Consider the following 27,014-nt stretch of genomic DNA (forward strand, 5'->3'; position numbering starts at 1 on the left):
CTACTGAGAACAGCTGCAGAATGAGTCCCAGAGCTATTCCATCACAAATGGTGGCCAAAATAATGATTTTTTTTTTTAAGAAAACCAATGAAAATGAATGGGAATCACAAAACAAATGCGAGTAGCACACATAAATGACAAAACAAATGCAATTTTAATCAATGAATAACAAATTGAAAGCAGAGTTTAATAATGAATATGAAGTAACAAAATGAAAACATTATTGCACACCTCTACAAGTTGGTAGCACTTAACATTAACCAATGACCTATTGTAACAAGACAGAGATCAGGCCTCTTGTCGAATAATATGTCTTTCTGTTCCCTCAAGAAAATCTAATTCTGTCTGGATTTCTGCTACTATCTGCAGTGGTGACATGCTTGCCCAGTGGGTTCAGCGACATGTAAAAGTTCCTTCTGCACTGAAAGAGGAAATGAAAGGGAAGGTGACATCCTCCTGTCGCTGTTGTTGCCGTTATAGTTTTCACCCTCAATGAAATACTTGGTCTTAGGGCACCTAATGAACTATTAATCACTATTAATCACTGATATATATATCTGAAATGAGAAACTAAAAGAAGGCTTATTACTATAACAAGGTTCTTTCACATACAATTGTCTTAGGAAACAGCAATCCCAGGTGACTTACATCTGTCTAAGAAGGGAAATAGACATTACTGGTGGAGATCCATGTGGAGTGGACTGCTAAAAGCAGAAGCCCTTTGTTTCCTCCTGTTCTCTGTCTGGTAATCTGTAGTAAACCAAAATGCATGGCATGATTCTATTGCGTCCTGAGTTCCTCCACCTCCTGCGATCAATGGAGTGATGGTAGGGAAATGCAGAGCATAGTGACATAATACCATGTTTTTGGTATTATTAGGTTGAGGTAGCCTAAGGGTTAATCTCCTGCTCTGTAGAAGATGTTCCAGCGAGAGAGGGTGGAGTTAATTATCATGAAAAGTAAGTTCTGAGAAAAAGGCTGTGTCTGGTTTGTGCTCAGCATCTTCTTTGTAAGACAGGCCCAGCTTACAATATAAATATAACTGGAGGAGAGATGAAAGGAAAGGTGAGGTTGATGCTTTCCTGGGTTTCCATGAGATTGATTGATTGCTTTCTTTGCTTTTTTGACAACAGCAGCAGTAATCACAGGTTGTGTCTATGTCTGGGGGGTGGAATATGGTCAGAATTCTGAAGAATACCTAACCACAGATTTGTGGGGGAGGAGAAATGGAGGTAGATGGAGGATTGGCCAAAAGGAAAGGCAGAGCAAAAGATCATGGGAAGCGGAAATAAGTTGAGGACAATATCCCTGAGTGGCATTAACTGCTACAAAATCCCAAACTGGTGGTGTGTATTGGTGTATGCCCCTGTGCTGCTTGTGCTGAGAAAACAGAGGGGAGGGTCCAACCAACGAATACTATTTTGCACAGAGCAGAGTAGCTCAGGATATGTCAGATTCCATTTGCCTGATCCAATTAGCTCAGGTGGGTATAAGGAGGGAGCTTCCACAGAGACACCACTTAAGCATTGCCAAGAAAGAGGAAATGCATGATGCCCCTCCAAAGAAGGATGCCACTTTGCGTACCATTTGCATGCTTTTTTTGTATGTACACAAGCAAATTCGGAAGTGTTTACTATAAATAGAAACACACTACATCTGACCATAGAGGGAAAGATTATGACCAAGTGACCTGTATGCCTGCTCAGTCAGGCAGTAACTGTTGATGGGCAACTTCAAGGCTCCGGCTCTCCCTTCTGATGGTCCTCTAATTTTAATCCAGACTTGAACTGGAGGATGCCTTTAAATAGAAGGCGTCCTCCATAAAGTAGAACATATGGTCACTGTACCACCTCTTTTCCCATAAGTGAGGTCTCCCTCACCCCCAGTGAAGATGTCAGGTGACTCTGACCCTTGAGAGGGTCAACTCTCAGCCCTGTGGCCCTAGCTTTCATTGCTTATGCTCCCCCGCCCATTCTGTGCAATCTTCCTCCCTTCTGCCCACTTTGAGAATATGCTCCAGTCTTTGGGATCTTTTGAATCTCTCTTTCTCTTGCTAGCTCAGTAAACTGGGACTCCAAGAGAACCACAGCTCCCCCCCCCCCGAAGCAATGGGACATTCCAAACCATCTTTGAAGGATGACCTTCCTATGGAATAAGGAGCACAGGTGACATATGATGTTTGTAATATAATATGCTTATTACAGATTGAACAGGTATTACAGGGACATAGTAACCTACAGAGTGGGTAGTGATATATTCAGTGCAACATCAATCCAGTTCCCCCAATATGGTAGTGTAAGGCTTATTACTAGAGATCTACCAGCATGATTTTGCTCATTTTTATTTTAAACTGAAGCTTGAGCAGTGTAGACATGCAGAACATTTTGCAATTTCAAAGAAAGTTCAAAGCTTAAACTTTGGGCAGCTCAGGAAGGGAGAAGGGAGAGAGATGAAGCAAAGGTGAGGTCCATGTGCCCCACACTGTGCATATAATAATGTAACATGTGACACAGTGTGTGCATGCTTGTGTAATAATGCTTACTCCTGTGAGCTCTTAGAGTGCTGAGTCAATGAAAGGACAGGCACAGAAAGTTGGGAAAGGGGCTGAAGAAAAGTCAGTTGGTAGTAGTTAGAGTAGGAGGAAGAGCAGCTGAGGAGACACAACTGAAAGGACCCAGAGGGAGAAGAGAGAGAGAAACCTTACATCACGTGTTTTCGACCTTAAACTTCAAGAAATGGTAAACCATCATTTAAAAAAAAACATCTTTTTTGTTTTCAGCTTTGCCAGTTTATTTGTAGTACATTTATTTTAGAAGTGTAGAGTTGTTCCAGTCACAAGGGGAAAGGACAAACATATTCTTATCCAGTCATTCTCAGACTACTAGCCCCTGTGGCAACACAGGATTTGCATTAGTTAAAAAAGAAACAGCCAATGCCTTTTTACCCAAGACATGATGAGCTCAGTGAGAGGAAAGATCATTCTTAAGGTCATCCTTGCAAGTCCCCGCCCCATTTCAAACTTTGGTGCCATCACTAAACCTGTGGCTTTCCAGATGTTGTAGGACTCCAACTCCCATCAATTCGAACCAGCATGGCCAATGGTCAGGAACAATGTGAACTGGAGTCCAGCAACATCTGGAGGACCACAAGCGGTGTGGCCAGGTCTCCTGCTTTACTAATTGGAGAGCTGGCAGAAGACAGTCATCTATTTGAACTGAAGGTGTCCTCTATTGGATGGGCTGTCCAGTCCAAGTCTGGTTTAAAGGCTCCGTAAGGAGGCAGAACTGCAGGGGCCTTGAAGTGTTGGTGCAGCTGGGCAAGACTTTGGAGCCAAAGTCCCCCACAGCCCAGGTGGGCCCAAATGACTAGACAGTGGCAAGTGATGGGGGCAATGGCAAACAGGCCCAGCAGTAGCCCCTGGGCCAGCGTGGGCATGCTGGGACCCAGCAGGGCTGACGTTGGATACTGCAGCATCATTTAGTTGTTCTTATTTTTTTAAAACACACACACACACACACACACACACACACTTATAAGCAGGGAGGGAGGCTAGCCAGGCATGAACATAGTTTCAGATGCATATTTTATTACTTTTACTTTTAAAATATATTATCTTTCTCAACAACAAAATCATGTGTATTCCCCAAATAAATGTGTTGAGCATCAGGACAGCAGAAGCAAACGCCATTTTATTCCTGTAGTCATGATGGTGCTATCATTTGATTTCACTGCATGTGGTGTTTATCAGAGTTTGCAAACGGGTTTTTGTTTTGTTTGCTTTTGCTTTTTTGCTCTCAGATGTCAGGAATGTAGAAATCATCTTAAAGCATGGGATAGTGGTGGTGGACCAGTTAGCACCTGGACCCCAGACTGAGTAGGCACACAGGTCACCTGGTCAGTCTTCTTACCTATGGAGAGAGAGATATTGTATTTCTATTTAAATTGTAGTTATTGTTTCTAAATTTGCCCCTATACACATATATTTGCCATGCAAATGCTAGGCAGGTTGGTGCCTTCTTTTGTCTTCTTTTTTTTGGTGATGCAATTATTCTAGTTGTTTTTGGAAATATGTAAATGAACACCCTAGCCACAGATTATGGGGCTATTCACACAATATGCTAACCCACGCTCAGTGGTTAAGTGTTGGTTGTTGTTGAACTGTGGATTGTTTGTTGAACCGTGGGTTAGCGTATTGTCTGAACCCAGGATATTTTCCACAGGGTGCCTTCTTAACCTTGCAGTGTGGCTTGTTAACCACCCTGAACAACCCAACAAAAAACCATGGGTTTTCAAGGTGACTTGTTTGAGAAGAAGAAGCCATGCTGCATGTTTAACAAGGCAACATGGGCAAAATGTCCTGGGTTCAGACAACATGGTTCAACAAACAACACACTGTTCAACAACAACCCATACTCAACCACTGAGGGTGAATAAGCATGTTGTGCAAACCCAGTCAATACCTACCTCTGCCTTAAGGTATGTGAGTGAAGATGATACAATGGCAAACACAAATGCTGAAACTGTTGGAATGGTTGAAACACTGGGATGTGTGTCTCATGAATGGAAGCTGCAGAATTCCAAAGACTTATTTCTGGGTTGGATTTGTCAGACAGACGTTTCCATCAGATCCTAATATTCTGAAGAGGTGGGTCTTCCGCCACCCCCACACCACCCCACTTTTGAAATCTCCATGTGCCCTTTCAGATCTGTTATTCCTCCAGGTCTGAGCTCTTCACTTTGAATTTTAAATCACAGTTTTATTTTATATTTTTAGTTTGTAATTGCATACAAAAGCTTAACCAGCATCAGCCCATTGAGATCCCTGCTTTCAGTTACACCAGGACTGAATTTTGCTGCAGGACTGTTTGAATAATAATGATAATGCATAATGCAGACTTATTTTCCCTGTTTTTCTTCCACAATTTCTCTGATATATTTGTCTGCCAGCTCTGTTGTGCACAGCTGAATACCTAATCGTGGCTAATATGCTTTTAATTGTTCTCCTCTATCAGAGTTATTCTTTTAAACTAAAGTAGGCAAAATGTAAAATTATGCATTACACAATGTTAATGTTACTTAAAAACTGAAAATAAAGAACCATCATTTTTAGGTATGCCATAGAACAAAACTTTTCCTTACTACTTTTTACGGGGATGATTTGTTTTATTAATTCTCACTATGAAAAACAAATGAAACATTTGCCTGCACCAAGGAAGGGAGCGTGAGTCTGTTTCCACCTCTGGCTGCCTTGGCTTTGTCTCCAGCCCCTGGCTGGAACTTATATCAGCACATAACAGGCAACCAGAATATTGAGTGTTGCTCTTCAGGACTCCTCTTCATATCCATGTCTGTGATAGGCTGGCCAGATGCCCTACTTTACAGAGAGCAGCCCTCTATTTAAAGGGCTGCTGTCTTCTACTTGAAGATGCCCTTCTGTTTGAAGGGCTGTCAGAGGACAAGTCCTCTGTTTGATGGCATCCTCTCTTCGAAGGGTTATCCTGTCCAAGCCTGGGTTAAAGATAAAGATGACAATGAAACCCATTCCCTGGGGAGGTGGTGGGCTCTCCCACACTGGAGGCACTCAAGATGAGGCTGGACAGCCACCTCTCAGGGATGCTTTGACCTGGACTGAGCAGGAGGTTGGACTCAATGGCCTTTTAGGCCCCTTCCCTACTATTCTATGATTCTATGAAATGAATTAATAAGTACAAACTCAATAAATGTAACTGAATGTATTTAAATGTATTTTCTACCATGTTTGCTAATTGGCTATGCATACTAATTAACTTTGAGAATGAAACCCAATAAGGCCTTGGTGATTGTGTGCTAATAAAAGGGCCTTAGCAGTTAATAAGGAGGAAGAACAAGGAAGACTACAAAGAACTGGGCATGTTTAGCCTTGAGAAGAGAAGACTGAGGGGAGATATGATAGTGCTGTTCAAGTACTTGAAAGCTTGTCACAGAGAGGAAGCCCAGGATCTCTTCTCGTTCATTCCAGAGTGCAGGACATGGAATAATGGGCTCAAGTTACACGAAGCCAGATTCCGGCTGAACATCAGGAAAACTTCCTGACTGTTAGAGCAATACGACAATGGAACCAATGACCTAGGGAGGTGGTGGGGTCTCCCACACTGGAGGCATTCAAGACGAGGCTGGACAGCCATCTGTCGGGGATGCTTTGACTTAGATTCCTGCATTGAGCAGAGGGTTGGACTCAATGGTCTTATAGGCCCTTCCTATGACTCTACTATTCTATGATTCTAACTATAAATAAATAAATAAATAAATAAATAAGGGAGAGCTGGACCTTGAGATTGCCCATCAATATTTATTAGCACCCTAACAGCAGACTGAGCCAGCCCACCAGTCACATGGTCACAGTCTTCCCCACTATAGTGAGACACACTGTATTTCTCTTAAAATTGTAGTAATCATTTCTGCATTTGCATCAGTATAGATAAGCTAGCATACGCAAACATTATGCAAATTGGCATTCCCTTTTGTCCTCTTTTTTGGCGATAAGGTTGATGTGAGAGAAGACATTTCTTAAGTATCAAGATCCCAAGCCATGTAGAGCTTTAAAGGGTTGCCTTTGGGTTGGAAATGGGCCAGCAGCTACTGGAGTTGTGAGTAGCCCAGGGGTTGTCTTTTGCACTGACCAGTTTCTGAGCAGATTTCAGAGGCAGCCCTGCGTACAATATCTTGCAGTGGTCTAACCTGGAGGTTTCCAGAGCATGGACAACTGTAGCCAGGCTATCTCTGTCCAGGAGAGGTGACCGCTGGTGCAACAACCTTATGTGGGGAAAGGCACTCCATGCACTCTTGGGCCACTTAGGCCTCTAGCAAGAGAGCTGGTTCAATAAGCAGCCCCAGACTGCAAACACAATCCTCTAGTGAGAAAGCAATACCTTCCAGAACAGCTGAATGCCACCTCAGACAAGAGACGGACAATCCACCAACAGTGCCTTCATTCTGTCAGGATTGTACTGCAGTATGTTGGCCCTCCTCCAGCCTATCACTGCTTCCAGGCAACAATTCAGCACGTCCATCACTTCACCTGAATCTGATGTACAGGATGGAGGGAGAGTTGGGTGCGATCTGCATGCCAATGACACCCAGTCCCAAAACTCCCACTGATCTCACTCAGTGGTTTCATGTTATGATATAGTAGGGCTGTGCACTGCTTCGGCCCAAGGCCCAAACCCCAAGTCAAAGCGGGCTGCTTCGAGTCACTTTGTGCCCCTTCTGAGGCAAAGCAAAAGGGGCAGAAAGCGACCCGGAGTGGGTTGGGGGCTCTCCGAACCACTCAGTGGGCTTCAGAACTTTGCCCCCCGGCCCAGGCCCCCCCGGCACCTCCACGTCCTTACCTGAGCTTCCTCCTCCTCGCCACCCCCGCTGCCCACCACCGCTGCCTCCTGCGCTGCTGTGCCAGCACCGCCTTCTTCATCACAGCCACTGCTGCTGCCTTCGCCACCGCTGCTGCTGCCTTCTCCACCACCACCAGCTCCTTAGGCCTGGACGCACGGTGACTCTTCTTGCAGGAAGTCACCATTTTTTAAATGGCAACTTCCTGGAACTTCCAGGAGGTTGCCATTTTAAAAATGGTGACTCCCTGCATGAAGGTGAGTTGCCATGCGTCCAGGCCTCAGGAGCTGGTGGCAGCAGCAGCGATGGAGAAGGCAGCGGCAGCAGCAAAGGCGGCGAGGCAACGAGCGGTGAGGGAGAAGGTGGTGGCAGCAAGGAGAATGTGGCAGCAGACAAGGCAGAGAAGGAGCGCCTATCTCAAGGAGCGCCTCCAGCAACACCAGACAAGCTGCTTAACAAGATCAGCCTTGGATGGCCTTCTCTCTGTCCCATCAGCCAGGACAGCTAGGCTGGTGAGGATGAGGGAGAGGGCCCCCACTCCGTGGAACACCCTCCCTAGGGAACTCTACCATGTCCCCTCTTTAATGAGCTTCTGCCATGCACTGAAAACTTGGTTATTCAGGCAGGCATTTGGGGTGGGTTAGGATATTTTTAAATGTTTTAATGTACAATTTTACTGTTTTAAATTGTACCATTGTGCATCGCCCAGAGTGGCTGGGTGACTGGCCAGATGGGCAATTAAGAAAATAAATAAATAAATAAATAAATAAATAAATAAATACATATATACATACATACATAAATGTGGTGGTGCAGCAGCGGAGAAGGCAGTGGCTGTGGCAGAGCAGGAGGATGAGGCCCAGGTAAGGAGCTGGGGGGTTGCTCGAGGGCATCGGGGGGGATCCGAAGCAGGGTTCACCATCCAAATCCCACTTCGGGTTCGGGGCCAAGTCAGGTTGGAGGCCCCCCCGAATCTGCCTGAGCCTAATTGAGCCCACCTTGGAAGCTACAAAGCAGCTCGGGGGGTCCCTGCACAGCCCTATGATACAGTAATTATGGACTGACTTATGTGATTGGTCTTATTAATCTTGTACTTAGCTATATTTTAAGTTATTTACCAGAGTATTGTTCTCAAACGTTTTGATATTTATCTATTGCTTTATTATGAATTATTGTATTCTATTTATTGACATGTTGTAGATGAAACCATTTCTGATTTTTTAATATTGTTACAAGCTTTGTCAGTTTGACATGAACCACCTCGAGTATGATACACACGAAGGCAGGCTGCAAATAAAACTGAAATTGGCACAGTAGAAGCACCAGGTTTTTGAGGGCCCTTGGGCAAGACACCCTCAATGGGCCCCATCCCCCAGTGAGTCTACTGCCTCACCGCCATTGTCAGCAGCTGCTATTGCTCCTCATGGCTACCACTTGCTTGCCGGACAGGCAGAGAGCCAGTGAGCAAAGGCATCTCCTGCTTCTCCGTCTCCCCTCCACCTTTGTCTGGGCCAGAGCGAGAGGGAGGCGAACAAGCAGGTTGCAGTGGTAAAGAGGAGGAGTAACTCCAGGGGGCTCTTGTCAGTGGGCTCCTCCTGGGGTGTGGCCCTTCGGCAGGTGCCCCACTATGCCAACCCTTGATGCTGGCCCTGGATTGGCAAAAATGCCTGTGTATAAACATGAATAGATACTGTCTTGAGCCACAACAAGGCTTGAGGGCTTGAACTTGTGTTACCCCACAAGTGCCTTACTCACTGTACCACCAGGGAAGTGAATGGTGGGGTGGGGCAGCCCTTCAAGCCAGCTTTGGGCTGGACCCTTCTAGCCAGAGAATCCAGGGATGTGGAAGAACCAGTCACCTCCCACTTCCTCCTATATAAAACCCCAAATATTTTAATGCCCTTCAGTCTGAGTACCCCGTCATCTAGAGAAAGTGACCTCTGTACCAGTCAAACTCTCTCCCCGCTTGCATCCTGCCTCCCACCTGCTTCTGTTCACTTGCTCTTCATTGTTCTGTCTGGCCCTGCCTTGCTGAGGCTACAGCATTGAGTGCATGACACACACACCCACATGCATAATCATGATTATTATGTATTTTTGGAAGATGCTTGGGCCTTGCTGGCTGAGTCATTTGCAGTGTTGTAAAAATTGTTCGAGTAATTCCACAAGAGATAATAGCAGAAATTAGATCTCAGAATGGAACATTTTAAGGCTAACATTCAATATATGAGGCATACAAATCATCCTCATAAATAGCAGGTAGCAGTCCAGCCTAAAGCAAGCCAAGCCTCACATGTGTCAGAATCACAGCCTTCCCCAACCTGGCATCCTCCAGGTGTGTTGGAGACTTGGAGGCACCAAGTTGGGGAAGGCTAGAATGGAGGGATTTCATTTCATTTTGTTTACATCATTTCTGTACCACCCAATAGCTGAAAGCTCTCTGGGCAGTTTACAAAGATTAAAACAAAGATGTTTTATATACATCTTTATTGTTGTTTTATCTATATTGTTTTATTGTGTTCTCTTTGGTTTTAATTTTTGTGAACCATCCAGAGAGCTTCAGCTATTGGGTGATATAGAAATGAAATAAATACACAATAAAAATAAATAAATAAATAAATAAATAAAACCTTAAAATACATTATAAAAACAATTTCCACACAAACATATAAACAGACAGCACACACAGAGACACACATATATCTAAAACAATGTTAAACAATCAACAATAAGGAAAATCCAGGACCTGATTAAAACCTCATCATATGCTGCCAAATGCCTGAAAGAAGAAGGTCTTTGCAGTCTTTGCTTGGTGCTGAAAACATAACAATGCTGGTGCCAGGTGGGCATCATCAGGGAGATCCTTCTATAATAGGGGGCTACCACTGAAAAGGCCCTCTCCTTTGCTGCCACCTTCCAAGCCTCTGTCAGAGGAGGCACCTGGAGAAAGGCCTTAGATGAATGTAGTATATAGGTGGGTTCATGCCAGGACAGGAGCTCCATCAGATGTTGCGGTTCCAAACCATATCAGGCTCTATAGGTCAAAACCAGCACCTTGAATAGGGCTCACAAACATACAGGAAGCCAGTGCAAGCGAGCCAGAATCGCTTATATGTTCAGACCTTCTTGTTCCTGTTATCAATCTGGCTGTCGCATTTTGCATGAGCTGCCGCTTCTAAACTGTCTTCAAAGGCAGCCGCATGCAGAGCGCACTGCAGTAATCTAACTTGGAGGTTAGCAGAGGAATGTGGTTACCAGAGAGATGTGAGCATTCCTTTTTCATATGATTTAACAATCCCCAGTCTAGAGCAGGTGGCGTTTTCAGTAGCAGCCAGGAATCTAGATATGCTTTGAGAATGAGAGCTGGACATCCACACATTCTCCAGTCATACTGGGTTCCATGAAAGAGCCAGCACAGAATCTGAATGCAAGTGACTTGCCTATCTTGGAGGGCTTAACTAGGTATTATGGACCTAAGTAGCTGCCACTGAACCACATCTTGCCCATGAATCCTCCCCATAACCCCCCACCCCCCCTGCAAGCAGCACACTTTGAACTGGAAGAGAAATGCAGAAATGATGAGTGGAATGACGTGACGTGACAATTCTAAACTAGCCATTACTACATAAATTCTTGGAGAAGATGCATCCCCATAGTCCCCGAAACATCTGTTTAGGCCAGGGGTGGGCAACATGGACCCCCACATCGCCCCTGCCCTCCATCGCTGCTGCACCACCAAAATGCATGGTGGCGGCAAAAACATCTGCAGCTTGCTGCCAAATTTTGGAAACACACTGCTGCAGAAGGAATTCAGTGGCACAGCATTGGCAAGAGTGCAGCCAGCAGGGGCTGTCTGCGGGGGGAAATGTCCCAGACCTCCCAAACTTGCCCACGCCTGATTTAGGCCCAGAAAGTGAGTGAATTGCACTCACCCAAAGATATTCTGCCCTAGAAGCCTTCTCATAAACATAACATGCCACCTTAATATATATAACTTGAGCACATATCCACTGTACCAGTGCTCATAACTGTCATACATATCCAGGAATAATGTACAAGTTTACACATTTGAAGTCCTGTCCTCTGTGTAAGTATAAATATAGTTTGCTGAATGGAATCCCACTACACCTCAATAATCTCTTCAAAGTATGGTGCAAAGAGATCTAACCCAACTGGTCTGAAGGATTCCAGCAAACAAGGGTTATTTATTCCTTTCTGTAGGGGGGGGGGTGTATGTGTGTGTGTGTGGAGAGAGAGAGAGAGAGAGAGAATATAGGATCTTTCCTGTCCCAGTACAAATATCAATTTCCTATCAAGCAGCACACACTGGCCATCCAGCTGGTCTCGACTTTAACCTCCAATCTCTCATTGTCCACCTTATTAATACCTGAAAAGTTTATTATGAGGAATGAGAACTGGGAAAGAGCATCTAGAGCTTTAAATCTATGCTTGAGCAGGGGACAAGTCTTGAGCTCTGTGCTAGTGTGATTGTACACAGCCCAAACAGATCCAAGAAAATCTCTACAGGGTGGCCATAAGACAGCAAGATATCATATTAAACATCTTAGGGCACAATCCTAAGTAGATAGGTGCCCACCTCCAACCTTGGAGGTGACCGCCTATTCAAAACAAGGCAGGAGAGGCATGGGGGGATTGTTCCCTCTGCGCCTCTCCTGCCTTGCTCATTTTCGCTAGACAACCGAAAACGGCTGTCTAGCAGCACGGGGGTCCGGCCAGGAGAGGAAGCTGCTGTATGACACATAGGATGTGTCGTATGCGCAGCTCCGCTCTCCCCACCCCAGAATACCCCCCAGCCCTGCCCCTTTTTGGTCGCTCTGCACTCATCTTCCGAGCACAGAGGACAGGGCTTCTCCACGCTGCCTCCCAGGCAGCACAGACAAGGGGGGAGGTCGGTTCTCGGAGCGCCGAGGTCAGTTCCTGGAATAGACTATATCCTATGGCCCGCTAGACAGTGCCTAGAGGGCCATAGGATTGCTCTCTTAATATGGAGCAGTAGGGAGGGATTGAATGCCATACAAGATTGATTATTTCTGTGGTGGTGGTGGTGGTGGTTTTACTCCTAAGGAGAGACAGTTCTGGGATTTTCTGCCACAGGTACCACTTGGCTGGCCTGATGTACTATGCACCTTGACTGGGGGAGTGAGAAAGCACCATCTGCTGTTCTGCTTCAGGCAGCAAAATGTCATGTGTCCTGTAGGATTATGAAGCACGATAATAAGAATGTTGATACATACGCAAGACCTACTTCTCTTTCCTCCTGAGCCTTCCTTTCCTTGATCACTCTCCATATCCATTGACAACATCCGCTGAGCAGCCACATACCCCTGGCTTTTTCTTTGATGCATCCCGCTCCTTTGCCCCCCACCCCCATTCAATCCATTGCTGAGTGATGTTACTCCTCTCTGTACAATGTTGCAAAAGCCCACCCATTTCTCTCTATCCCCCTGGCTAAAACTCAGGTTCCTTTCACATCTCAACTGCCACAGTGCCCCCTCTGACGTTCCCATGCCACACTTCAGGACTAATCTATACATTAAATACCTAGCATGTAGCTGAACCGCTGTTTCTTTTTTTACCTACAAGTAATCATCATGTAGGAACCTAATCTGGATCAGGACCATTACACACAAGTAGGGAAGATTTGAATCCTCCCACCTTCCCCCCTAAATTCACCCAGTGGAGTCCCACCACCTCCACCTTTTTAGCCCATGTGGAAGAGGCTAAAAAACACAGTCTATGGCACCCAAACTAATGCAGCCCTAATGGTAGGGCTGGCCTTGTGTTGCACTATTTTGTTTTAATGTCACCAGAACACTATGAAGCCACAGCTGAAACACAGGTAAAAGAGACTGGGGAAAGTACAGACCTAGGCATTCATCTAATGATCAAAGAAAATTTAGAGCTCATCCTATGCATGTTCAGACAGAAAAAAAAGTCGTACAACTCCCAGCATGCCCCAGCCAGCATAGATTGTGCCCTTACTCACTTAAGGAAAAATGTGCATTGTCCAACAAGTTTCTGAGAAATGCTTACAACAAAGAAATCCATAATTAAAAAAATTGAGATAAGTGCTGTTAGAAGTATATTCTCATTTGCAAAATGCTCCATAGGCATGCACTGAGTTCCAATACTATAAATATGTTTCAAGCACAAAGCCTGTGTCCTTAACCTTAGCTTTGGTTCCCTACCTTCAATTTAAGGGCATCAGAGTGATTGTACTGTGAGGACTACTGAATGACTTTTCTTGATTTCTTGCTAATGGCCAAGTATTGTTGTTTGATATTTTCTCTCTGGGAGCTAATAGCTGGGGATGTTTCCTTAGTGAGCAATCTACCTGTAATGGGCGGTGTATGTGTGTGTGTGTGAGAGAGAGAGGAGGGGGGAGGGAGAGAGGGAGAGGGAATGCGAATGAGAATGAGAATAAGAGAGAAGCAGTTTGTACTTAGGAAGAGTCAGAAAAATGGAGTTTGGATACAGACTTCTTTTGAAAGGGGGGTTCCAGTTGTTGCTTTTCATCCTGCTCATGCAGGATTAATGGTTTTGATATTTGCTTTATACATCTGATGGTTTCCAATATACTCTGCATATAGTTTTGTAACTAAGCAGATATGAAATCTCCAATACAATCTGTCATTCAAAGTAAACAGATCCCTGGTAATTTCCATTGCTTAGGAATGGGATAAGTCCCCCTGTATGTAGTTCTTTCCAGCTGTTCAATGTCTCTACATCGGATAGGGATGTTAGAGAATTCTGCCACGGACTCCAGTCTTTAGAATCCAGCCCCCTGGAGTCCGTGGCAGAACGGAGCAATCCTCACCACCACCCCATAAAACCTCCCCGGGACAGACCCTACCTTTTGTCGGCCATCCGCTGCCCCAGTCTGTGGGTGCAAATGGCAGCCCCAGTCTGCGGCCGCCATTTCCCTCGCTACGTTAGCCATGATAGGCTACATAAGTATATACGTAGCCTATCACAGCAAAGAGCAGGGTCGCAAATAGCATCCACTATGCCATTTGTGTCCCTGCTCTTTTCATGATAGGCTACGTAAATATATACGTAACCTATCACGGCTAATGCAGGGATGCAAGTGGCAGCCGCTACGCCATTTGCATCCCTGCATTGCCATGATAGGTTACGTATATATTTACACAGCCTATCACGAAAAGCGCAGGGACACAAATGGCGTAGCGGCCGCCATTTGCATCCCTGCTCTTTGCCGTGATGGCCTAGGTAAATATATACGTAACCTATCACGGCAACGCAGGGATGCAAATGGCAGCCGCTACGACAGCCACCATTTGCAGCTGCAGTCCAGCAGTGGACAGAGGTCTGGCTGCAGGTAGGGATGTACGAAAGTTCCGCCACGGATCTCAGGGAGGCCGAATGCCAGCGCATTCGGCCCCCCAAAATCAGTGGCGGAACGGCCCGCCCCCCCTGCCCCTTCTGGGACGAGACTTACCTTGGGCGGATCTTCCTGGCGGTGGCAGCTCCGGCGGCGGCTCCAGCAGCGGTTCGGCGGCAGCGGCAGCTGCGGCGGCCAGTCTTCCGACCAGCTGCCGCCGCCTCCATTTCAGTTTAAAAACAAACAAACAAACAAAAACGTGATAGGCTACGTAAAGATTTACGTAGCCTATCACGGCTAGGTTTTTTAAAAAAAACGTGATAGGCTACGTAAATGTTTACGTAGCCTATCACGGCTGACTTTAAAAAAAAAACACGCGTGTACGCAAATGGCGGCGGCCATGGCCGCCACCATTTGCATTCCTTATTTTGGCACGTCTTAGTCTACGTAAACATTTACGTAGACAAAGACGGAGAAAATAAGGGGAACGCAAAGAGCGTAGACACTACGCTATTTGCGTTCCCCTTATTTTCGCCATCTTAGTCTACATAAATGTTCATGTAGACTAAGACGTGCCAAAATAAGGAATGCAAATGGCGGCGGCCGTGGCCACCGCCATTTGCATATGCGCATGTTGTTGTTGTTTTTTTAAGTCAGCCGTGGTAGGCTACGTAATAGGCTACTATCACGGCTGACTGCAGGGACGCAAACGGCGGCGGCTATGGCCACCGCCATTTGCGTCACTGCTAGCCAGCGGCCAGATGTCCAGCTGCTGGTGGAGCCAGCTGGCGGCTCCGCAGAATTGCTGCGGAGCATAGCCGGCCGGCCAGGATTCCGGGGGGGGGAGGAACGGAGTGCCTCCCCCCCCGGCGAGGATTCCAGGGGGAGGGACAGAACGCCTCCCCCCCAACCATAAACATAATTCGCGAAAGGTAAGTACCTTTCGTACATCCCTAGCTGCAGGCAGCCCCGGCCAGGCATCCCTAGCTGCAGGCAGCCCCGGCTACCCTGACAAGCAATGGTTCTCCAAGAATACGGAAAATAAAAATACGGAAAATTTAAAAAACACCAGCTGAAAATGCAAATTTCCCCAATAGACTAAAGCATGAAAATGAACATTTGGGGGGATTTGCACATTTGGGGGGTTGTGCATTGGGGGCTGCACAAATTGGAAAAAAATCTACCAGCCTTTGAAAGTCTAATGCAACATCACATGCCGAGGCCTTGCTCCTTTTCTCCAGTCAGCCTTCACAAGCTTTGTTTCACTGTCATATCTAATGACATGCCTGCCTTGCCAAGCAGCAGAGTGAGGTGACCTACCCAGGGGTGGGGGGTAGATACAGATGGGAATTGGTATCTGAATGGGGCAGCAAGCATTTGAAAGAGCCTTCCCCAACCTGGTGACCTCCAGATGTTTTGGATATCACTTTCCATCAGCCCCAGCCAGCATGGACACTGGTGAAGAATGCTGGGAGTTGTAGCCCCAAACATCTCAAGGGCACCAGGTTGGGGAAGACTTGTTTGAAGTCAATAGTGGCTGGTGGCTCTGATGTCAGTAGGGTGGCGAAGCTGCTCTGGGTTTCCATCAGAACCACTCAGAACTCTGTTTAAAGAGTTCACCCTAAGTGGGAGTGCCATCCACTTTAGATGACAAACTGTCTTTGGCCGGCACTGCCCAAACCAGGGTAGTTGGAGGGGGAAAGTTCAATTGAAAAGCAGAAAGGGCCAGTAGTTTGATCACAGCTTCATTTCTCCACCTACCTGCTCAGAGTGAATCCCAATTCTCTCAATGGGTCCTCTGGGCAAAGGCCATTCCCAAGGACTTTCTGTTTGATTTGTTCACAAACCAGCACCTGACTAGCACCTGCACATGCTGAAGTTGTTTTCTTTTGCACTGCCTGTGTAGACTGTAGTTAGCCAGTGCCAGATGGAGAAAAAAGTACAATCCGGCCAACAGCAGATGTCCACTTCCTCCTGAAGCCATCATAAACTTGTATACAAGTGAGAACAAGGGACATTGCTAAGATGACAGCTGAGATTAATTCAGTGTTGCAAGGCTGTTGTTAATTATTTTCTCATGCTTCTTTTAAGCACTAGAGATGATTTGGGCAGTGGTAGGAAGAGACACAAAAGGCAGATCCCACTAGCAATATGTTACTCGGTTTAGCAGAAAGGGCGGGCCATTAGTCATGGGTGTTTTAAAAGATTACATGAAATTGCAAGTCACCAAGACATTCTGTTATCATATACTGGCAGATTTTAATTGGTACATACATGCTCTGTGCTTCCAATACTGAATACTGTGAAGGAGAAATACATTTGTGGTGCTCACAAGCATGATCAGTCATGGATGAGATAGGCAGATCTGTCATGTCCATTTCCACAGACTTCCTCCTCTTACCATCTCCAAGTCCATGCTGTGCCAGTTCCATCCAAGTCTGCGGTGGAGGGTTGCTGGAAAAACATCTGTACTTACTTTGGTGCACATCTTTCAAATGGATGTACCAATGGATGCATGCCGCCATTGACTGAAATATGTATGTATGCAGTATAGAAATCTGTGCAGTGGGCTTTGCACATTTTTCAAGTCTGCACATCTTGTCAAAAATATGTTTTTTCTACTGCAGAACACAGTACAAGCCTGAAAAAATACAGCTTTCCAACCTCAAATTGTGTCCACTTCTGTGTTCCGTTCCAGGAGGTGATTCTGTTAAAAACAAACAAACAAAACTAAATGGAGCACATTTCTGACCCATCCCTAGTCGGGGATGGATGTTTATTGCTATTGCTGGTATTTACTGACTTTGTTAATTTTTACTGTTTTATTATTGTATGGTGTTTTATTATGGTAAGCTGGCTTGGGAGGCCTTTTGCCCTCAAAGCCTGACTAGAAAGACATTAAATAAAATTAGGGATGTTATGTTAGAGAAATATGCCACGGACTGCAATGAGACTGGATTCTAAAGAATCTGGCCCCTCAGAGTCTGTGGCGGAACGGACCACCCACCTCCACCACACCACGAAGTTGCCCCAGAATGGACTCTGCCACCAGCTGGGTCCGGTCCGTCCGCTGCCATCCGCTGCCTTCTGCAGAAGAAAATGGCATCTGGCGTAGCAGACGCCATTTACGTCCCTTCTCTTCACTACATAGTAGTGATAGGCTACGTAAATATTTATTGCTGGTATTTATCTTTACGTAGATAAATCTTTACGTAGCCTATGACGGCAAGGAGCAGGGATGCAAATAGCATCCGCTACGGCATTTGCGTCCCTGTTCTTTGCAGTAATACGCTACGTAAAGATTTATGTAGCCTATCACAGCAAAGAGCAGGGACGCAAATGGTGTCCGCTACGCCGGACGCCATTTGCGTCCCTGCAGCCGGAAGTCCGCCAGCAGCCGGAGCTGGCCGGTGAGGATTCCAAGAGGGAGGGACAGATTGCCGCCCCCCCATGGACCCCCCGTGGACTCCAGGTAAGGGGGGTTTCGTACATCCCTAAATAAAATAAATAATGCCATAGACAGAAGTTGACTAACCAGGTAGTTGAATCTTACTTCAGCTCTGGCAACTGGACAGTGCACATGAGGGCAACAGAATATCTTATGGGACACAGGTAAGAATGGACAGGCCTGCAGATGTCCGTTTCTCATTTTTTCAGGGCACAACCCTATGGGTGTGGCTATCAGCCTCCAAGCTCAGAAGCTTATGCCCATCCAAGGCATAGCAGGAGGCGCAGCGGAGGCAGACTTTGCCTCCATGTAGGGATGGAGACATTGTGTAAAATTCATTCCATCTGTGTTGTGCGTATTGTCAGGCACTATTTGTTCCATCGGCCGCCCATCGGCAGAATTGGAATTTTTTTGTATTTCTGAATTTGCGCAAATACACATTCGCGAATATGTACATGCGCAAAAATACACAAATCCCCCAAAATGTGCATTTTCATTTTCTATGAAGAAATTTGCACAAAATTCAGGAAACTTGGAAAAGTGGCAGCGAGTCCACAGAATCTGCCCAACAGGGGAAAAGGTGATCCACTGTGGAATCCATGGGTCAGATTCATGAAAATCTGAACTCATTTGGTTCCATTGTGGATTTCTCCGACATCCCTACCTCCACGCTCCTCCTGCTCTGCATTTTGGCTAGACAGAATTTTTCACCCGTCTAGCTGGGGCTCTGCTGAGCTGAAGGGAAGGAGGCTTGAGAGGCCTGGGGATACACTGTAACCCAGCCTCCCCAGGCCCCTCCCTTCCCTGGCAACCAGCACACCCCCTTTCCCTCCTCCCCAAGGTCACCTTTGCAACCTCGGAGTGGCAGCTGGCGTGGTTCTCTCTGCACCGGCTGTGAGGGGGGAGGGGGAGGGGAGGGGAGCTCAGATTCCTGGCTCTGAGGTCAGAGAACTGACTCCAACTTTGGATCCAGGAATCCAAACTATCCTATGGCTCCAGACCTATGGCCACAGGGTTTCTCCCTCCATCTTGTTCATTGTGTTCCATTTCTACATCTTTTTTTAAGGTCTGCACAATAACATCATATGCATTTTTGTGCAGTTTCTCCTAATATGTGCATTTATTGAAAACCATGTTTTCTAATAGAATGCATTCCATATGCATTTTGACTGGGGGAACAGCATTGCAAAATTAGGAGAAATGTAAATGCCAAAAGAGAACTACATTTCAGTTTGCATATTGGTTCAGAATGTGCGGATTAGGTTGGTTTGCATTAAAATGTGGATCAAACAAATACCTCCCCCATCTCTAGATGCAAGGCAGCCTGCATGGCGCGCGCACCTCTTCATCCTTCAGCACCTCACCGCTGCTCCTCACCCCTCTGCATCTGCTGCCACCTCATACTCAGCTGCTTTGCACAGCATGAGAGTGGCTAATAAGCCATGGTGGCTTGCCCACCCCTCCCATGCGTGCCGACCGCGTGCTGGCTGATTTCCCTAATTACCTTTGCTGGGCGCAGGTTGCCATGATATCCCACCCCAGCAAGGGTGGGCAGCTGGGGTGGTTAACAAACCACTAGTGGAGGCTGGTGGCTCCCATTTCAGTAGGGCTGTGAATCCGGTCTGGGCTTCAGTCAGAGCCAGCCAGAAGTCTAAAGGGGATATCCAAGGTGCTGAACCCTATCCCCAAAATAGGTTCAGCACCTGGGATAGCTCCTTTAGAGTTCTAGCTGGTTCTGACTGAAACCCAGATTGGATTTACAGCCCCACCATAATTGGAGTCCCCAGCCCCCAACGCAAAGCACTCAAGCCCCACGATAAGTTGTAGGGTGGGTGGGGAGTTTGTTAACCACCCCACCCACCCCAGCTAATAATCTCTGGGTCCAACAACCTGCACCCAGCAAAGGTAATTAGGGAACTCAGCCAGCACAGACAGAGGTGGTTAGCAAGCCACCATGGCTTATTAACTACCCTCATGTCATGCAAACCCAGTCTCTACAGAATGGTATTTCCAGCTATGGTCAAGGTTTAGGACTGGGCCTATCCTAAACCCTTCAGTTTAGCATTAGGCTGTATGTCTGAAACAACAGCTGACTTTTTTGCTAAAAGTAAAGGAAAATTTCAAAGGGCAAATCCTTCACCAGGTGTCTAAGACCAGTTCTCCAAGCTATAATACCTTTTTACAAGCCATTTACTGACATTCCAAACTGAATGCAGAGGGTAGTTTGGAAAGAGTGGGGGAGATTCAGTCATTTCTAGTTGTGATGCTGCAAACGTATGATGAGTTGCTGTACATTGATATTACCCACTAATTTCATGGTGCCTGGTTCAACATAAGGCTATAATTCAATTGTGTTTTCCCCCCTGATGTTCTAAACAGCAGGAGCAAAGCTGATTTACATTCCTAGTATTCAAAAACAGTCACGTAATATTTATAATATAAGAAAAAGGATTTTGCAGACACCTACTCATTAGGTTATTTAAAGTCTGTCACGCTATAGGAGTATAGTTAATCCACAAGATGTTGGAAGGAAGGGATTACTCTGCCCAAGATCGCAAAGGGCAGAGATAGGTAAGGACAAATATGTGCACAGTTTGCTTCTTTGCAAGGAGCAATCAAATGCATATAATAATGAACAGCATGTCTGTCTATTTATACAAACCCACCCACCCATCTGTATATATAGACCTAGCAGTTATTTATTAATATAATTGTGTATGTGTACATATACAAAACAATGGTACCTTAAACAGTATGAAACTGATTATACATACATTCACCAACTATCTATGGCTCATCAGCTCACACATTTAGGGTGCTTCCAGACAAGGCTTTTATTGCACAATCACTCTGCCTCATTCATGGAATTTTACAGGGAGTCCAGACCTTATTGTCTTCCACCTGTAGCTCTCCTGTGTTTTCCCACCACTTCGCCCATCTTTTTTTTTTTACCACAGAAAGTCTGTTAAAAAAAAAAAAGCAGATACATGCACGATGCTTTCTAACTGGTAGTGGTACGAGCCTTCCACCTGGAAGGAGCATTAAATAGTTATATTGCAACATGATTGGGTCATAAAGCTCATAACTATATTTGTTAGAAAAAAGACAGCCCAAATCCATTGTGTTCAAGGGATGGGGTGAACATTCAAAGCAGGGCTATTGGATTAAGTGAACACCCCTGCCCAAAATGTCTGCGAGCAGAATCGAAGAGGGCACAGCCCACCTCAAACACGCCCCATCCTTCAAGTCTGCTCACTCACCACCCAGCCCTCTGATGCCAACTCTATCCTCTCCCTTTGACAAGTGGAAAAAAGCCTTGTCTTGGGGCAGGGGGACACTGTAGCAGACAGAGTGGACAGATGTCCTACTTTACAGATGACAGTCCTCTATTTTGGGGAGGAGAACAGTCTTCTATTGTCTGAGAACAGTCTTTTATTTTAAGGTGTCCTCTGTTTAAAGAGGTTCCAGTCCAAGTCTGGTTTAAAATCAAAGAACCATAAGGAAAGGGAACAGGGGCCTTGAAGTTGCACATCAACACTTGGGCAGTAGATTGAGCAGACACAGAGGTCACCTGGTCAGTCTTCCCAACTATGGTGAATTCAAATTCTATATGAATTACAGTTATTATTTCTAAATTTGTACCTACAAATATACATGTTTATATAAAAATGTTATGCAAATTGGTGTTCTCTTTTTTTTGGTGTCTCTTCTTTTTTGGCAATGCGCAAGTGGCCATCCTAGTAACAGGTAGCTGTGGGCTCCTATCAGGCCTCTCCTTCTCCCCAAACTGAAGTAAATAAAGATGCTTCTTGCATAGTGAACCGTCAGCATCTTCTCCACCAGGTATTACAGGGATTGAACGACAGTCCCTATTGGTGCATTGGCCATTGGCCATGCTGGCTGAGAATTATGGAAGTTGCAATCTTTTACATATGGAGGGCGCCATGTTGAAGAAGGCTGGCCTAGGACATGATTGGAGAGTGGAATGACAGACACGCTTGAGTTGAATTTCATGTAACAAACAACCTGAAGGCGTGAGACAAAATGGCCACCCCTGATTTGCAACCCCATTCATATGTAGCAGATTTGGGATGGCCACTTCAATTATCAGGGAGGGTTAGAGGATAAAACATTTCAGGAAACTTCAAGTTCATGCTTACTGTTACAGCAGTGGTAGTTTAATCTTTGCATTATTTTTTCCATTACCACTGCCATGTTTTCTCCACTACCACCACCCAGAATTCGCCTCTAGAATGACATTCTGCTCTGTCCACTGCCATCCCGCGACAGAGGGTATTGTTTTTCAGGTCCCTAGCCTGCCTCACGAATTGTACTTCTAGTTTCCGGAGGGGACACGCCCGCCTACCCACCCAAAATTCAGGAGAGCCAGTGATCTCATGAGAGTTCTGTTCGGCCCTCTGTCAAACCACACTTATGATCTGAGGTAAGCACGAATGCGCCTTTGGTGCAAAAGGTACCCTGCAGCAGATGGGTTGTCCTCAGGAAATGAGATATGGCTGAGTCAAGGGAAGGAGAGTGCATGACAAACAGGCCTGTTTTTAGTACTGGTGGAGATCTGAGAGCGCAGCTGCATTAGGATAATTGTTCAGTGTGTGCCACTTCCCACATTATGGGAAGTGCCAAGGCAGTGAGTTTCGCCTTACCTGGTGCAATGCCTTTATTTTTGGAATCTGGTATCATGCTTTGTTCTTTCTGGATGGTTCATTGTAATGATTGTCTCAGGGCATCTGCTAGTTGGGTGGTATACAAATCTAATAAATAAATGAATAAAATCCTTGCTGATTTTTACTAGCAGGGTGGATGTTGAAGTTTGGAGATTGTTGCTCAAAATGCCTCATTTTACTGTGGCCAGGTATCCTACTTTACCAAGGCCAGTCCTCTATGTTGGACAGCTGTCGCCTCTATTTGAAGGTGTCCTCTATTTGAAGGACTGTCCAGTCCCAGTTTAGTTTAAAGATAGAGAACCATAAGGAGGGAGAGCAGCAGGGGCTTTAAAGTTCCCCATTAACTCCTGGACAGCAGACTGAGCAGGCACAGGGTAGTATCCATTTGCGCCCTTTGGAAGGTGGCTCAGCCTCTCTGACAGCGGTGTGCTCACGGCCCCTGCCACTGGTGGCTGCGATGTGGTGCTTCCAGGGGAAGTGCTTTAACAAGAGAAAATGCTCATTTCTGGATGGGGCAGGTCACGCCCCTTCCAGTAACGACCATTTCTGCTCATTTCAGCACTTCTCCCCAGAAGCGCTATATCGTGGCCACCAGTGGTGGGGACAGGACACGCACCACCACGGGCAGGGCTAGCCACGCACATGCCACTGCTCACAAGCCTGGGCCACCCGCAGTAGGCTCCAGTTAGATACTACCCACACAGGTCATCAGGTCAGTTTTCTCCACTATGGTGAAATGTATTGTATTTCTATTTAAATTACAGTTATTATTTCTAAAATTTCATGGATAACTTTGCATATGCAAATGTTATGCAAATTGGTGTCCTCTTTTGTCCCCTGTTTGGGTGATTCAGTTCCTCTTTTTTGGCAAGTGTAAGTGGCCCCCCTACCGTGACTGGACTCTGAGCACTGGGTTGAAGTAGGACAGAAGCTTCCTTCCACAGGGATTGCCGTTCTGTTTCTGAGAAGCCTCTGCTTTTCCTCTGAACCTGCTTTTCCTCTGAGCCAGTTCCTCTGCTTTGGGGACGCCTGCAGAACAACATTTCTGCAGGACTGTATTCCTGAGTGTATTGTTTCTGAGTTGGATCTTTATGAACTTGTCACTTCAAAATGTATAATATGAAGACTATACTCGAGCTGAACGTAAACATCTCCAGGGTCTCCTGATCATTCTTGGTGTTGCATCATGAAACACAATCCTGATCAGCAGTGCACAAGGGAAATAATGGAGAAAATGAAGTGTGTTTTTAGTATAATGGCCTTCCAGACCTCTTAGAAAATCTTACAGACTGCTAGAAAATCTCCACATTACAATTTTAACGACGCTGTTATAGATGAATCCTAAATGCGGTAATGAATTGATTATCACCTTCCCAGAGCAGGAAGATGCAATGTACAGAGCAGTACAGCTTAACCCGTACTGGGTATTTTTCCTTTGGAAGAGAGATTATGTATGTTTTATGTTGTCTCAATTAGAAATGTCCACAGCGAGCAGACAGACACCAAGTCTTCATTCGCATAGGCATTTTTACAGGTAGATGCACATTACAAATTGCATGGCTTGTTGCCTAGGAAGGATTGAGGCTAAGCTGTAATCGAATAGGTGATCAAACTATAGATCACTTTTTAATTGGCTACATGACAATCTTCTACATTTAAAGAGAGTTTTTTTAATACAAGAGATGCTATGGATGCAGTCTTTTCTGTCTGGAATGCATCACTTTTCTTTGTTTTTTAAATGTGGAATAATAGAAATTAAGAGAGCCAATTTTTCAATGAATTTATCACCCAGTATGGATTTTACATGCACGTTGGTTATTTTCAAAATCCAAACATCAATTTAATTGCTCGTTATGAGGTAGTTCATTGTTCCACATCATGGATACATGAATATAGTACGAATCTCGTATCTTTTGCTTTACCTCATTGAACAAATGCATTAGAGTCTTCCTTCCCTGCTAGGAGAAAGAAGGGAAAGCTCTGTAAGTGCAAGAGTGGGTGCACAACCTGTTCCTGAACCTAGGGTTCTCAGGACTGCAGGCCCATTGCATATAGAACAGGGGTGGGCAAATTCCAGGGGTCTGGAGGCCGATTCCTTTACCTGGAACCCACCTATCCTCCCCCACACCCACACCCAGCCACCAAAATTCAGTGGTGCAATAGCAAAAAAGAGCTGATTTTCCCATTTTGCTGCCATGCCACCATGCCACTGAATTGCCAAGGCAAACTGAGGGTTATTTTCCCTTCACACAAGAGAAAATCAGCCCTTTTTGGCTGCCACAGTGCCAGATTTCTGCAGCAAATTTGGTGATGGGGGGGCTACAAAAAAAAGGCCGGGGGGGGCATGTGCAACCCGTGGGCCATATGTTGCCCACCCCTGATACAGAAGCTAATCTGCTATATGCAAGGGGGATTGTAGCTCCACATCAGTATCGTGAAGGGTGCATGCAGAAACAATTGTGCATGGTTTCCATGTGGATCCACCTTTTACAAGATTAGGGCAATTTAGACCATGTAGACACAACTGAATTCAGGGCGCAATTCTATGCATGTTTAGACAGAAAGAAAGTCCTAGAACTCCCAGTATTCCCTAGCCAGTCATACTGGCTAGGGTATGCTGGGAGTTGTAGAAGTTTTTTGTCTAAACATGCATGGGATTGCACCCTAAACTTCAAGCATGAATGGAATAAGGTTGACCTGAACATTCTCAGCTGAAAACATTTAGCAAAAGTAACAGGTGGTGTTTTACCTACCTTACCTGTGAAGGGCTTGAAAACGACAGGGAGTTTGCCAGCATTTTTTTTAAAGTAACCATAAATCCCTCAAGGGCTTAATTACACAAAGCAAATGCTCACAAAAAGAGTCCAGTCATAAATATACTTAAATGAAGAGTGGAATGTTTGACCGTCTCTATCCCTTACTTAACCAGCACAAACTGAGTTCTGTTGTTAATCAAACATAATGGCTGCAAGAAAAGAAATGAAATTTCATGTAAATACAGCAAGACATGTGCCAGCACCTGAATTCAAATAAATATTCTTTAAGGGTTTTAAGACTCAAAAATGCCATTAAATAGAGTATCAGATAACCAGAACCACAGGATGGGTTACTGGAAGTCTATCCTTTTTCATCTTAGGCACTTTACACGAACTCATTTTTGGTGCATAGCAACCAGGAAAAGAATTCATTCACCCAAAAATGGTTTTTGATATCAAATCTGTCTGTCTGTCCAAGCTTTATTGTTTGGGTGGTAGAAAGAAAGGAAGGAAGGAAGGAAGGAAGGAAGGGCGAGCAACATCCTGAACAGCAAAAATATCAACCTGAATAAAATAAACTGCAAATGTCTCTTTTCTTTCCATCTTGTCACACTGTAATAATTATCACTTCCAAAGGGTTGGCAGTTGATGGTCCCACACAGTGTGGGAGGGAAGAGTGAAAAGCTGCTGCTTGTGCCGGGAGGCTGCACTGTACAGCAGGCTAGCTTGATAAGCAGGCATCCGGAGGACAGAGATACAACATCTCATAGTCACTGGCAAGAGATGCCAGGAATTGGTGGGGGGGTTATTTTTGTTTTGATGTTTCCTTTCAGTTTTACAAATGGGTTTTACAGTCCCTGCTATAACTAACTGTCCACTGTTTTAATTATTAGCATTTCCCTCTCCCTTTTGTGCTTGATGTTGGCCTTTCGGGACTGCTCAAAATGCCAAGAAAAACTGCACCTTCAGAAATGCAGGGGTAACACAAAGGCCACAATATAAAATAAACTAGAATGTTGCCTTCACTCAAAATGGGGGGGTAATGTGCCCCCCAAGGCCTTTAGTGCAGTCCCCCTGGCTCTCCCTCACTGCTGCCAATGCTGTCTACCACTCTGCCACCAATTCCCTCATACAGATCACTGAATGCTACCAGCAAGGGAAAACTATTTGTACTAGGATTGCTGGGATGTGTGTGTTTGTGCATACCCATATGCATGTGTGTGCATGTATGTGTGCGGCCTCCAACCCCCAAACCAGCATCACATGCAGCCCTCAGGGGCGAAACTTTTGTGCCTCCATGCTCAAAATAAATATCAAGCCACAGGTAGAGTTTGGATGAGCAATTACCCAGTTGTATATCCTTGGCTTCTCTCTCTCTCTCTTTTAGCACACATAGC

General features: G+C 45.5%; 1 long non-coding RNA gene across 3 annotated transcripts; it reads right to left on the reverse strand.

Annotated features, from left to right (window-relative positions):
- Positions 1-3,566: 3,566 nt before the first annotated feature.
- LOC146349589 (uncharacterized) lies at positions 3,567-26,429 on the reverse strand. 3 transcript variants are annotated; one of them, XR_014789026.1, is made up of 4 exons: positions 26,182-26,429; positions 25,615-25,826; positions 16,490-17,435; positions 3,567-3,908 (listed from the first exon to the last, which is right to left on the reverse strand). It is a non-coding gene; the product is annotated as an uncharacterized LOC146349589 (long non-coding RNA). The 3 variants fall into 3 exon arrangements; XR_014789027.1 differs by lacking the exon at positions 25,615-25,826 and having other exon boundaries at positions 26,182-26,421; XR_014789025.1 differs by having other exon boundaries at positions 25,615-26,421.
- Between the last annotated feature and the right edge of the window lie 585 nt (positions 26,430-27,014).

The sequence above is a fragment of the Heloderma suspectum genome, chromosome 3 (genome assembly GCF_057233095.1).
Source record: "Heloderma suspectum isolate Gila_16-S chromosome 3, 16-S_ref, whole genome shotgun sequence".
NCBI lineage: Eukaryota > Metazoa > Chordata > Lepidosauria > Squamata > Helodermatidae > Heloderma > Heloderma suspectum.